The 14,946-nt window shown below is 35.4% G+C and overlaps 1 protein-coding gene across 11 annotated transcripts in view; it reads right to left on the bottom strand.

The window, feature by feature from the left end:
- LOC150100053 (MAGUK scaffold protein DLG1-like) overlaps positions 1–14,946 on the bottom strand; it is a 741,341-nt gene that overhangs the window by 61,272 nt on the left and 665,123 nt on the right. The window lies entirely within an intron of this gene.

Genomic DNA, 14,946 nt, shown 5'->3' with positions numbered 1-14,946 from the left:
AAATTCGCCTATCACCAAAATGATAAACACTGTCATTAAGACATTATCCATTCAGTCAAAGTCAGCCTGGCTTTGTATAAACCTAATTAATGCCACAATAGAATAGATAGTTCATCCTATCTATATAGTAGTTGGAAAGCTTTTACACTTTGTTATACTGTAAATTAAAGATACCAAGAAATTATATACTTGGTTTAAAATTTTATCCAAGTGTAAGCAAACAAAATTTGTGCCCGAAATATAATCAAGACTAGGGCAACTATAGATATGTACTGCATTATGGGATACTAAGACAAGTAATGTGAAGTCATTAGCTTCTATATACAAGTTGCCCTAGTCCTGATTATACTTTGATAAAGGATTAAACCAAGTATATAATTTCTTGGTATCTTTAATTTACAGTATAACCAAGTGGAAAACTTCCAACTATCTCTAATCCAGAGTATTTTAACAACAAGGTGTGACACCTTTTGGCAACTCGTATATGAAAATATGACTTATGCATTACTTCAGCCTTAATAATAAATTTAGTTTAATCCTTTATCCAAGTGTGTGCAAACAAAGTGTGCGCCTGAAAGTATCTTCAGGACTGGGGTAAAATGGTACAACACCGACAACTCCTTGCAAAGGTGGAGCAAGCTACCAACTCTCCTATCTCAGTATCTCCCATAATGCAAAACACATCTCCTTGCGGATATGTATAATGTTATGCATTAAAGGAAGTTATGCCCGGTGTTGTACCACTTTACCCCAGTCCTGAAGATACTTTCAGGTGCAAACTTTGTTTGCACACACTTGGATAAAGGATTAAACTAAATTTATTATAGTCTGACCAAGTGAAAAATAAATTTTGAACATCTTTCTCTAAATTCAGAGTAATTTAATAAAAAGGTGGCACACCGTTTGGCAGCTCCTATAGGAGGAGATGACCTTGCTAATGCTTCTGCCTGGTATCTCCACTTGGGCCTGGCTCCCACTGAAGAGACCTCAATAAAGGTCGAAACTAGTCTGGGTAGTGGCCCTTCCCTTAATGCATAACATTATACATATCCACAAGGAGATGTGTTTTGCATTATGGGAGATACTGAAATAGGAGTGTTGGTAGCTTGCTCCACCTTTGCAAGGAGTTGCACCACTTTACCCCAGTCCTGAAGATACTTTCAGGCGCAAACTTTGTTTACACACACTTGGATAAAGGATTAAACTAAATTTATTATTATAGTCTGACCAAGTGAAAAATAAATTTCTACTTCAGCCTTAGTATCACCTCTGGGTCTCGCTCTCACTGACGAGACCTCAATAAAGGTTGAAACCGGTCTGTGTAGTGACCCTTTCCATAATACATACCCATAAGGATATGTGCTTTGCATTATGGGATACTAAGGCAAGTGATGTGCATTAGCTTCCATATATGAGTTGCCCTAGTCCTGATTATATTTCAGGTGCAAACTTTGTTTGCTTACATTTGGATAAAAGATCAAACCAAGAATATAATTTCTTGGTGTCTTTAATTTACATATCTACATAGTAAACTACATAGAAAAGATAAAAATTAACTAGTGAGTTTGCAGAATAAAAAAACCTTACTGACTCCATAGGAGAATGGCTATTCACGTACACACTGAAACACCTCTATCGAGGTTCTCTGGGTCCAAGAGAATTTTTACATAGATCTTTCCAATTAAATAGCATTGCAGCTCTTGAATGAGTGCATAGAGCCCCTCCTGTTCATATAACTTATTTTAAATAAGCTACAACTATAATTCCTAATTACCACTAACAGTATAAATAATCGAAAAAAACAACAACTAATTTTTCCTCTTTTCTGCAAACAGTATTTTTTTATTATTATTATGATTAACATCTGCCCTCCATGAAGTCAAAGGACTCATTGTGGGAGGTCCATACTCTCTCATGCCAAAAAAATCATTAAACCGTGCCTTGAACAAGGTTTCTGCAGTCACCACATTTTCAGACAACGTATTTCACTCACCAATCACTCTCTATGCAAAGCACCTACTTCTCACTCCCCTACTCACATCTGCTTTATACAACTTCCATGGATGGCCTATAGTTCTACCATTACCTCCCTCTAATCTATGAAATATCTTCTCCATGATAATCTGGTATCAACCCAATTTATATGTTTCAATCATATCCCCTCTTCTATTCACAAGGCTCTGTAAATTGCATTCCCTCAATCTCTCCTCATATCTGACATTCCATAACCTGACACTAACTCAGTAACCCCCCCCCCCCCCTCTGGACCTTCTCGAATACCTCATCCCCCTGAAAACCAGGTGACCATATCTGTGCACAGTGGTCCATATGTGGCCTGATTAAAGCATTATACAAGGAAACCATAATTGCTTTGCTTCTGCATGTCAACATCCTCCTCATCATTGCCATAATCTGTTGTGATGTTCTTACAATTTTAGCAATGTGACACCTAAACTTCAAGTCTTTGTCCACCATCGCTCTCAGATCTCCTCCACCTCTCCCAAAATTTCTCCATCAACTGTACACACTGCATCCCAACCTTGCACTTTGCAACATTAAATTGATAACTCCACTCATTTGCCTACTTATGTAGTCCATTCAGATCCTCTTGCAAAGCCAGAACATCTGCTCTACTTCTATGAGCCTTTTTCCAACTTTGCATCACCAGCAAACAGCTGCACATCTCCAGTTAAGCCAGTCCCAATGTCATTAACATACAAGTCATACTATGGTACTTTCTTCTTTGAGGGATACCAGTCCTCATACAACCTGCTGATACTTGTTCAACAAGTATCAACAGGTTGTATGAGGGCTTATGGGAACATATCAATATTGTAAAATATACCGAGCAACTAATTGAAGCTAAACAATAACAATGAATCTAAAAATTAATGGCCTCCTTGGCTGTGTTGTGGAGCAAAGCTTTTCATATGATGGTGATACATTGGAAATTGACACTCTTAGTTCTCTTTCTACATTTAACTGAGATCTATATTTTATTTTTAAGGCAGCCACTGCAGAAAACCCGATTTCACTACGATAAGATGTTGGAAATGGCAAAAGTGCATGAAAAGCTCTTGACTTGAGTGCAGAAAATTCATCATCAACAACAGGAGCCCAAAATTCAAACAGTGATTTAGATGCAAATTGTCTTTTGATTTCACTGCTCGACATGAAGTCTATAAATTGTTCCTCTTCTTCAAATGAGAAACCTTCAGGGGTAATTTGAAATGGATTTCTAACCCACTCGTACATTGTCATTATGTTGTCAGCGGTTATAAAATAGTTTTTAAAATTCTTCGTCAACATTCTTAAATGATTTTCAATAGTTGCAAATAAAACTTTGATGTGTTGCTCTTCTGCCTTGTAGGTTTTGATAAATTCATCCACATTTACAAACATCTAATTTTTGCTTTACCTTTTTGTTCCATAACTCTTAGTTTTTTTACAAAAGAGCATTAACTTTGTCACTCATTTCTAAGATATATGTATTTTTTTCCCTTGGAGTTGCAGTTTTAATATATTTAGGTTCTCGAATATGTCCACCAAGTAGCTCAATTTCATCACAAATAAGTGGTCTCTAAACTTAAATGACAATCCTTGTTGCTATCTGTTATGCTAACGGAAAGCTCATCAAGCTGAATTGAGAATAACTAGTCACAAAGCTTCGACAAAAGCTGATGCTGCATATCTTCACATATATTACCAATTTGCTAAGCAACAGTATCACTGGACAGAAGTATGCACCGTAGTTGTTTAGTAAAACTTTCTCCAAGCATAGTTTCCACAATATCAATCGCAGCTGGCAGAATTAAGTGTTCTCCGATAGTGTGGAGCTTTTTGCACCTAGCTATTTTATATGTAACTTTGTAAGAAGCTAGAAAAGCTTTTTTTCATTTAGAGACAAAGCTTTTTTAATGCTAAATTTTTGCTTTTCAAAATATTTCAGTTTGGCATCAAAGACCTCTTGAGGTTTGTTAACATACTTCTTATGAAGTGTTTCTAAATGTCTTTTAAGTTAATTCGGTTTCATGATATCAGCCACCAAAATTTTTGAACAAATAAGGAACAAATAAATTTCTGTTCAAATAGGTTTTGAACAAATTAGCAAAGGTTGGTCGATTGGTAGAGTCTCCGCTACTAATGGCTCACGCAAGTTCAATGCTGTTGGCACTCTGCTGAGAACTGGCCAGTCTCACAGGGTTAATCTCGTTCTGTAAGTTGACGTATGTCAGTTCTCTACGCCCTCAAAGGCACTTGGGGATATGATAAAGAGGATTTATAAGCACCTCCGTAATGCAATTGGAAGAACGATGGTACATTGCACCCTTCGATTGGAATAGGCCTAAGTTCGATTCTTGTCGCGACGGGAGGAATCTTTATGTGGACAATTTTCAATCAAAGGTGAGTTAGCAGGGTATTTTCTCCCAGAAACTCGGGTTTTTCATCCCGCATACAGACAAATCAGACTTTCAGAACACATGCAATTTACAGACAAAAAATACTAGTTGTGGAGGTGGGCGGTAGATGGAGATGATTAGTAGTAGTAGAGGTTCGGTGTAGTGGTTGAGACAGTTGAATAAATAGTAGGTGTGCTCCCGCGATGAGTCTTCGGACTCTTTGGAGGTGTCATGAATAATAATAATAATAACACACAGTGGTCTTTCATCATCATCATTTACTTCAGTCTTTGTAAAACCAAAATCTAAATATTCTGATTTTACTTTCGGAGTGATATTTTGTGAACCTGAATTTGTTGACGTCGACGCTCCACAGTCGTAAGATGCCTGCTTACGTCCAATTAAAAATTTATCCATTTTTCTACACTAGAAAAGATTGTTTTTATACTGTGTATCACAGTCATTGTGAATAGGAGTAAAATAATGCCAACCATCGAATATTGGTCTGTTGCAGTGTTACTGCCATCTTGCCATTTTAAGCCTTATTTATACTTGCAGAAACATTTCCAGAACATTCGAGACTTCCCGTGATAGGCCGATATGATTCAGCGGTCTGTGCAGTGATGCCAGATCTATACAATTTTTGAAAAATTTGTATGAATATTTAAAAATTTTAATTAATTCCTAGTTGTTTTTTTTTTTTTACTAACTTTTATGGGTGTTGTCAGTGTCTCAACAAAAGAACTGCAAGGGGGGGGGGGGGGAGAGCCACAAAAACCAACATTAAAAAATGGGGCAAACATGAAAGAAGGTTGAGAAACACTGATGTAAGCAGATTGCTGAAACATGACCTCTCCCTAACAAATTGATGCCGACCATCAAGGAATACTGCTATTATCAACTCACTTCTGAATCCTCGTCCTCACTGACTTCTAATGCCTTAACAACAATCCCAGACACACAAGATTGTCCTATAATTTATTCCCAGCCTTATTTCCCCCCCCCCTTTGTGAAGTGGAACAACTTTTCCCACCTTCCATTTCTTAGGGACTCACCCTGTTGCAAGACTCATGTTAAATAATTGTACCAAAGGTGCCATTAACTCCATAGAGCACCCCCTCAAGACACGTAACGATATACAGGAAAACCTTGCTTAATGTGATTAATTAATCCATCAATTAATGCCTGCTAAGCGAAATCACGTTAAGCGAATACAATAAACAATAGGAATAATTATAATTCATCCATCAGTTAGTGTAAATTTGAAAAAAATAAAAATAATAAATACAGTATAAGCTATATTAGAGGATAAAATCATCAAAGTTAATAAAAATCAATTGCTTAAATTTTTATTTAATGTCTAAACATTTGACTGAACTACTTTTTTACAAAAAAATTAAGTAAAGATGTTTGAATTGTGCTTGACTTTTTCATCTTGTCATGCAATTTGTGATAACTGGCGATCACTTTATCAAGATTTCGGCAGACTTCGAAGCTTCATTCCATATCAGGATCAGCATCAAACAAAATTTCCTTATCTTGCTCAATGTGATTGAAAACTAGCTCAAGTTCTTTTGCAGTTAGCTTCTTAGTTGTAACATTCTCTTCTTGTTCGTGCTCCTTATCTTTTTCTTCATATGCACACTGTTCTTCTAGTTGAAGGAGATCATTCTCGCTTAACTGTTCTGAATGGGAATCACACAAGTTTCTCACATCTTCATTATCCAGTTCATTAAATCCAAGTTTTTTTTTCCAAATGTGCTGATTTCTTCAATAATGTTAGATCTTGGATTTTGCACATGAGAAACTGACATAGGCTTGAGTTTGCGATTGCATTGCCTCCTAATAAAAGTGTAAGATGATCTTTAGATCTTTGTATCCTGGTTGAGATGCTTCAGTTTTAACTAGGAAAGATTTTGTTGGCATATGCTTCCAAAAGAGAAGTTTCATCGACGTTGAATATTTGCCGATTGTCATAATTACCCTACTGAATTATCCTTTGCAATTCTTCAGGAAACTTGGCCAGAGAATCTTTATCATCACTAGCAGATTCCCCAGTTATTCTTACATTACGCAGCCCAGCTCGATTTTTAAAACAGTCAAACGATCCTAAACTCTCAGTAAAGCTTTCACATTCCTCTTGAAATTTGGTATCTTTCAATGAGATAAAAATATTGAGAGCTTTTGCCTGAATATTCCCTGTATTCTTTTTTGATTATAATCCTCAATCCAGAGTGATAGAAGACGCTCCATCTCGATCATTAAATGGCTTTTATTTCGGATGATCTGCATGCTTAAAGCAGTAGCAACTTTTCCTCGTTCTTTGTATTCTTTGCTCTTATTTAATATAGTCCAAACTGTAGACTCATTGTATCCCAGGTCTTGCACAATCATTGAAATTACTAGCACCACTTTCATGTCTCTTAATGACTTCCAGCTTTTCTGCTCGCTGCTGATTGGTGACAAAAAATTTTCTGTAACGTAAAATAAAATCACGTTTAACTGATTAATCACTCGCTTAAAGTGAGAAATAGTATCATTTTTACTCAATTGCACTAACTGATTATTGCGTATATCGAATTCGTGTTAAGCGAGATTTTCTTGTACTGTGTTAAGCGAGGTTTTCTTGTACTGTCAAATCCCACTGCCTTATTAATATCAAATTTACTTAATTCCTCATATACTTCCTGCTCATTCAACATCAATCCCTCCTCTGTCATATCTTCTACACTCCAGCTTCTCTTGATATTGCCATCGCTTGGGTGAAATGCACTGACAAATTGATAATTGAATAATTCAACTGTATTCTCTGCATAGGTTACCAATCTGCCAGTATCATTAACTAAGGAATGCTCTATGCCACATATCAAAAGGACTCCCTAGGATTTTTCTTAGCTTGATTGACTAATTTATTCTCCTACTGCACTTTTGTTGCCTTTACCCACCAAGTTCCTTCTTGGACTATCTTTGTATATTCTTCATGCAACTGATCATTATCAACATTCATCTTGTGTTGCTTCTACAGTGCTGCCTTCTTCCAGATTTCATGTGTAATCTCTTCATTCATCCCTTTTACTCCTATGTTGTTTAATCACCTTTGGGATATACTCAGACATTGCTGCTGTTAAATAACTTTTGATCAGTACCATGTAGTGTCCATATCAGTGGCGGCCCGTACATAAGCACTGCAACACTGCAGCACCCCCAAGGAAAAAATGAAAAATTTAAATTTTGTTTGTGTTTATAAATATTAACAATGCTTACAACATTATATAAATGCAATACAACATGGTAAAGGTTACAGCTTACCATCGACTGAATAGTTAATAATTGGAATTGTTCGATTAGCAATACACTGCGATCTAACGCGGTGTCGGAATTATCACGTTTGACCAATCGCAGCCAGACTCGCTGATATTCGTCTGCGCTTGTGATTGCACATTACAAGTCATTCCAACACTGATTGGTTGGGCAGTGTATCGTATGCTTGCAGCGTTATTTCTGTGAGATACGAAACTTTTATTATTGGTGCGTGTTCGTGGTGAGGGTGACTATTTTTTGCGCAAATCTTATTTTATTCTGTTAAAATAACATATAATTATTTATTTATTATAGATACAAGGCTGAATTATGACCAATGTCACTGCTGAAAATATGAAAATAATTATATTTTTTCAATTATCGTTACACAAAACAAATACACTGCGATCTAACGCAGTGTCAGAATTATTGCGTTTGGCAAAATGCAGACAGACTCGCTGATATTCGTTCGGGCTTGTGATTGCACATTACAAGGTCATTCCGACGCTGCTTGGTTGGGCAGTGTATCGTATGCTCGCGCTTGTTATTTCTGTGAGATACAAAACTTTTATTATTGATGTTTGTTCGTGGTGAGGGTGAAATATTTTTAATAAATTGGTTACTGATTAGGAAAAAAATAATTTTTTATTTAAAAAAATTTTTTTATTTTTTATTTTGTATATGCAGTATCCCACTTAAAATTTTCACCAGCCACCACTGGTTCATATCCTTCTCACTCAACTCCTCTTTCCACACTACAGCTCCCAGCTGTCTCCTAGGCTTTCCATAATCACCACCCTGGTAGTTCCACATATATCCCCTTTTTTATAGAGGTTCTCATGTGACCGACTGCAACCCAAGTGATCACTTCACGATCACTCTCGTCAACTGGGGGAAGATTACACACTCCATTCACATATTCTCTGATGATGTAACTAGATCTAAGACTCTTAATCCTTGTGTGTGCCCTCTGTTATGTACTGCCTAGGACTATTGTCCCTTAAAAACTCGAGAAATTCATTCTTCTTATTCTCTAATGCTCTCTCTCTCTCTCTCTCTTCATTCCAATCAATATTGACTTAGTTGAAATCACTCATAGTGATCATCCTTTGCTTGCTCACTAAGCCAAGTTGCCTATACCTTTCTTTGTATCCACTTTCTGCATTCCCTGGCATGTAGCAACACCCCCACCAAACATCTCATTCTATCAACCTCCACTTCATACCATACTGCTTCAAAACCACCGACACTTTTTGTATCTCAACCTTGTGCAGACATGATTTCCCTGCTATCACCAGCAGCACTCCCCCCCCCCCCCCATCTTCACGAAAAACATCATATCCTTCCATTTCTATTCCTGTCAAGATGTCATTCTCTTCCAACCATGCTTTTCTAATTCCTATTATTTTCGGACACATAAACTCATTCAACGTAACAATTTCATCTTCCTTATTTCTGAAGCCACTGGCATTCATAAATAAACATGACAATTTATTTCTTGGTCTATAACCAAGTCCTATTCATGCTGTCCTGATCTGTGATTTCTCTTCACCTGCTCCCATCCTTCTGCCCCACATAGCACCCCTCCTGACCCCCCCCATGTATTCCTGACCATTCTATTCCTATGCTAACCATCTATATATGTACATTCACCACCACTTTCAGAATCCACTCTCATTACACTGTGGTTCCCTGACCTCCCTGGCCCACACCTGTTGTCCTGTCCAACTTGCATTCCTGTGTTCTCACACTCTCTTCCCCATTCACAACCACTTCATTCTCACCTAGTTCAATCTCTTGCTCATTCACATCATCTTTGACTTGTCATCATCACTGATACCTTGTTTGCATCACTCATTACACTTCTTTCCAGCAGTAACTTACTGAAATAATTCACTCCAAAACCATTCACATGAAGTCCATCGCTCTTATACAGTTGCATTCATCCCTCAAACTTGTCCTACACATTCACAAGCAGCACTCCTTTCTCTTCACACATTTCCGCTAACATTCCATTCGAGATCTTTGCTCTCCACTGCAACTCATCATTGTCATACCTGGGTAACACACAAACTATGCTTCCTATCATACTGTTGTTTTTCACTCTCCTCAATGATCTCCTAGTATCCCAATCAGACATTCTCCCTATGTCCAATGAAATCATTCATCCCAACCACAAGCACTAGCTCCCTTACTTCATATCCAGTACCTCAACTACCCTGTTCATTCTCCCTCCTGGGGAATTCGCTACTTCTTTCTCCACTATCTTTCATTTTATTTTTTCACACTCTTCTGTTCGTATCCACCATATGTTTAATTTCATTTTGTACATGCCTCACTTCACTCCTCATCTTAATTATGTCTTCTTCAACTCTTGCATTTCAACAATTGCTTCACTATTGCTCCATCAGTCAGGTACACTTCTGTAATTAGGCCTGATTATCTTTTTTAATAATCTCCACATTCACAATCACATTATCCACATTCCTATTCTCATCCTCACTCTTCTGGTTATCATTCTTAGTCTTATCCATCTTTCATCTTATTTCTGATGGTCTTCACTTCTGGTTCCTGATTTTCATTCAAATTACCACATACTCGATTTTCATGCCATGCATCTGAATGACCTTGTTCTTCCTACCATTTTTTTTTTTTCTGTTACTTGTTATTCTGAAAAAGTGCTTGAAATTGATTAACTGCAAAATGCAAACATTCCACACTCAAATCAGACTAAAATTACATAAAAGTTATGATATATCGATATCAATTATTTTCTTTTCTTTTCTCTTTCTTTCTTTTTTGCATATGTCGTAGGAGAGTGTTCGTCCTCTAACAGCAAAAGCACATTTTGCATTTTTATCATCACCACATGTCTAACAGTATTACTTACAGGAATTTTCTTAGATGTGCTTAAGAAAAGAACATCTACGAAAATTTATATGGTCTTCTTCTTTGTCAACACCATTATCCCATTTCACTTGGGGTGGGCTCTCCTAGTCTGTAATCACCATGATATTCTGTCCTGGGTGATCGATGTCTCTATCTGGGCAGCTTGGAGGTCTTTTTATAAGAGATATCCATGTTAAACAGGTTTAACCATGTCCCTTGGTTTCATATACATTTCCCTTACCTTCTGCATCATGTGATCTACAGGTCATCTCATGATGTGCCAAACCATCTAAGCCTGTGCTCAGTTATTTTATCAGCAATAGATCTAACTTTGAAGCTCCCATGGATGTGTTCATTATGCACTTAATCCAGCATATTTATTTTGCTACAATTACAGTTTTTGTAAGAGAATAAATGCATCCAGCCCACCTCTTCATTTTAATCTCAGTGTGTAGCTTTTGTTCTTGTTTTTTTCTTAAGACACCAACATTCTGCACCATATATAATGGTGAGTCTTATAGCTGTTTCATAAATCTTCCCCTTTACTCATGTTGGCTTCCCTCTGTCACCTAATACTCCAGACAGTGCTCCCGAGTTCATCCAGTCAGTGTTCATGCAGTATTCTTTGTCCGCACTGATGATGACATGCTTTGTGAGGAGTGAGCCCTAGTACTTGAAGTTCATATTTTTTATGATCAACATATACTTTTGCAACTAACTTCCTGAAACAAACTCTGCAAGTCTTGAAAAAGAAATGAATGCCTACACAACAAACAAAGCCTCCAGTTATGATGAGCACAAATTTAAATTATTTTGCTACAATTACAGTTTTTTAGGAAAGAAAATGAAAATTTCCTTCTATTTACATTTACTGAATGACTATAGTTTTTCAGCTTCGGAGTTTTAACTTGAAAGATGTGTAATATTACAAAAGTTTTAGCCCCATAAGTTTTTTTTGATGAAGAATCTAATCAGATAGGTAAATATTTATAATGAACATATTTATTAGCTGTTTATTTATTATTTACAAATTAGGAAGAAACTGACTTAAGACAATTGTTCATCACAACAACAAAGTAATGCAACTTGAAATGTTCAAAAGGTTTTATTAAAGTGGTATATAGTAAGCATGCACTGCACTATAGCAAACATGACTATTACAAAATGATGCACTATAATGAACAATGGAAAAGTCCCAGCCTAAGTACCATAGCACAATCAGGAGACAAATGAAATGGTGGAAATATAACAGAAAATCATGGAGAAATATAAGCAAGAAAAATTATGGCAAACAGAACACAAAGGATTAGCAGAAATCATATATAAAGCACACAAAATGACAAAAGTACAAATGCAACCAATAATAGGAAACAAAAGAGCTAGAAAAGAATCACATTAGAAAAATTAAAAATTAACCATCAAATTTTGAAATTTTACATTAGCTTAAATTAATGTTACTCACCTGAAATCTTCATAATGAATTACTGTAAATATGTGCAGAATGTAAACATTTAAGTTTTTACAACTAAAATTAAAAATTTAGAATTATTTACCTTTTAGATAGACAATCTGTCAAAAACATAAAATGAGTTAGTACCTAAATAAATTTCCTAACTTTAACTTTGAATTAAAGAAATATTGTACAATATTTTAAAAAATTTACAGTTTTAAGATAATAATACCAATTTATGCCAAATGGATCTCTGTCTAATCAGAAAGCTAACACTGACATCACTTGTGTCTATCACTTTTCCCCTTCTCTTATGCTGACTAATGCAGGATAATAAGTGCAGACTAATATTTATCATAACAGTAGGTGACTAACTTGACTGACTACTGATGTTTTCGGGTTATTTTTGATTTTAATGCTACAGATTGCACATATTTAGTTTATCATGAAGGTTTCAGGTACATGACATTAATTCTGGATTTTCATTTTTATAATTTCATATTCTTCTGTTACTTTCCTTTATCTCTCATTATTGTTTGTAATATATAGCAATCCCTTGATTAATGCACCCCCTGATTAGTGCGTTTTCGATTAGCTTGTCATTTTTTTTCTATACTCAAATTTGATTAGTGAACCTCTATACATCTTAAAATTAAATTGTACAGATTTTAAAAATATTCTATATATACATTTTTATGGCTAACTATTTTAAAATAATCACTCACCAGGATGAAATAATTTAATTACCGATTTAAAACATTTAACAAAGTTATTTTTTAATGGCATACTACACTATTTCCATGTACACTATGTTCCAAATTTACCACCAAAATTTATGTCGTCTGGTAATTACATGCCTCCATTGCAATTGTTTTCCTTACTTTTTGTTTTATTTTAAAGTATTTTCCCAACCTTTAATCATGAGTAAAAGAATTAGTGAAAGTGTGAAAATGATTCTAAAATTAATCTCATTGGAAGAAAAACTTGAAATAATAAAGAAAAATGAACAAGACGAGTCCAGAGCAAAGATAGGACAAGAACAAAATTGGGTGAATCAACTATAAGAATAATTTTAAGCAAAGCTGCTGAATACAAAGAGAAATGTAAGGCTGCTTCAAGTTCATCATGCATGCAGACTGCTCGAAATCAAAGTATTATAATGATTGAATTAGAGAGACTTCTTTCTACATGGATCGAAGATTATAACCAAACACGGATCCCGCTAAGCACTGACCTTATTAAATCAAAAGCATTAAGTCTCTTTGCAACCTTGAAAGAAAAGGCTATCAATGATGAAAAATAAGAATTCCACATTAGTGCTGGGTGCTTCGAGCGTTTCAAAAAGAGAAATAGCCAACATAATGTTCGAATCACAGGCAAAGCTGCAAGTGCAAATAAGAAGGTGGCCACAAATTATCCAGAGATTTTGAAGAAAATTGTAGAAGAAGGGGCTATTGTGACCAACTAATATTTAAAGTTGATGAAACCGGCTTTTTTTTTTTTTTTGGAAGTGAATGCCTTCCAAGACTTTTCTGGCCAAATCAGAGAAATCTCAGTCTGGTTATAAAGTCGCAAAGTGGAATGAAATTACTGCTAGCAATATGCGAGCCATTTGGAAGCACATTCTCCCACATTGTGCAAATGATTTTAGAGGCTTTTCAAATGAATCTAAGTTAATTAAATCTCATTCTGAGAAATTGAGTTATTCCGACCTGCTGAATTTAGATGCACAGAAGGAAGATCTTGAAGCATATGAAAAAAATTTAATCACTCACAAGCCCAAAGAGATTTTACAGAAACAATTTGAAAATATTTTTTGTACAATCGAAGTTTTTAAGCAGCAATGCTTAGAGGCTGACCCTGATGAAGAGAAGCAGTAAAAATTGCAGTAGTAGTAGAAGAAGCAATAGGGCCATACCGTCAGTTGTATGAAAAATAGAAACAGAATGCCGGCCAAACTACGTTAGCTCAATTTTGTGTCAAGAAGTAGAATAATAAATTTATATTCTGAATATGTTTTTATTGTCTTTCAGCTTCATGGTTTCCCTTTAACTAGGCCCTGAGATATACTGGAATTCTTTTATAAAAAAAAAATTAAGGGTCAAAAGAGAAATTTGAGGAACGAACTATACTTTTTCCGATAGGTTATTATATTCGATTAGCGAGTTTCAATTAATGCGCCTGTTTTAAAGAACGCATTAATCGAGGGATTGCTGTATACAGCAATCGAGGGATTGCTGTGTATACTTTTTTTCATGTTGTGTGTTTTATGTGGATCCTGTCCATCTGTTTTTCTGTGATCAATGTACAATTTCCAGCCATTTCCTTGTTCTGTTTCCTGCGATTTACATTTTTCTATTTCTCATCTTGTTTTTTTTTTTCTCCCTGGGATTTTCTTTGTTATGTGTCGATTTCTTTCATGTTATTTCCCATGATTTTCTTTTGGTTCTATTTCTTATGATTTTCTTTGTTATGTTACTTGTGATTTATTTTATATTATTTCCCATGTTTTGTTTTATTGAATAATGTCTTTTGTTCTATTTCTCGCAACTTTCTTTGTTCCATTTCCTCAAAATTTTCTTTGTTACATTTTTTTTTTTTTTTTCATGGCAATGGAACATGGGAATTAGTACTTTTAACCTAAATCACTACAGAACCTTGCATTATAGCAAGCTATGTCTCCGGTCCCTATGTGTTCACTACAGCAATCATCTATACTAAGATGAACCCCAAGTGTCCTTTGACTCCATTGAGGTCAGATGTTAATAATAATAATAATAATCTAACTGATATTTCTGCCATTACTGAATGCAATGATTTAATAGTTTGCACATCATTTCATTATAGGAAGTTTAGGCAAGATTACTTTATAATAAAATAATTTTCTATGTTTTATACAGAAAAGTG

Source organism: Typopeltis vanoorti, chromosome 13, assembly GCF_054136105.1.
Source record: "Typopeltis vanoorti isolate ZY-2024b chromosome 13, IOZ_Tvanoo_1.0, whole genome shotgun sequence".
In the NCBI taxonomy this organism is placed as follows: Eukaryota; Metazoa; Arthropoda; class Arachnida; order Uropygi; family Thelyphonidae; genus Typopeltis; species Typopeltis vanoorti.
This window is presented reverse-complemented; position numbering and strand designations above follow the sequence as displayed.